Consider the following 561-nt stretch of genomic DNA (forward strand, 5'->3'; position numbering starts at 1 on the left):
TATATATATATATGTATATGTATATATGTGTGTGTGTGTGTGTGTGTGTGTACACACATATATATAATATATATATATTAGAGGCCTGATGCATGAAGTTCATGCAAGGCACTTGGTCCTCACTGTCCTGGCTGCCTTGCAGCCCTGCGGCCCTGCCCACTGGTCGTTCCAGAAGGTCGTTCTGCCGTGTGGTCTAATTAGCATATTAGCTCTTTATTGTATAGAATATTTTAGTGTGCCACAGAATTTGAGTAATTAGTTTATCTGTTAAAAAAGGTTGAAAATGAGATAAAAAGGTTAGGCCCGATGCATGAAATTCATGCAAGGCACTTGGTCCTCACTGCCCTGGCTGCCTTGCGGCCCTGCCCACTGGTCGTTACAGAAGGTCATTCTGCCGTGTGGTCTAATTAGCATATTAGCTCTTTATTATATAGAATATTTTAGTGTGCCACAGAATTTGAGTAATTAGTTTATCTGTTAAAAAAGGTTGAAAATGAGATAAAAAGGTTGAAAATCACTGTCCTATTGTTCAATTACATTATTATTTTATAGAAAATGGTA

At 37.8% G+C, this 561-nt stretch overlaps 1 protein-coding gene across 1 annotated transcript in view; it reads left to right on the plus strand.

Moving 5' to 3' along the window:
* RAB39A (RAB39A, member RAS oncogene family) overlaps positions 1 to 561 on the plus strand; it is a gene marked incomplete at its 5' end in the record, with an annotated part of 23,595 nt that overhangs the window by 18,698 nt on the left and 4,336 nt on the right. The gene's annotated exons all lie outside the window — the stretch shown is intronic.

The sequence above is a fragment of the Myotis davidii genome, unplaced genomic scaffold (genome assembly GCF_000327345.1).
Source record: "Myotis davidii unplaced genomic scaffold, ASM32734v1 scaffold1491, whole genome shotgun sequence".
In the NCBI taxonomy this organism is placed as follows: Eukaryota; Metazoa; Chordata; class Mammalia; order Chiroptera; family Vespertilionidae; genus Myotis; species Myotis davidii.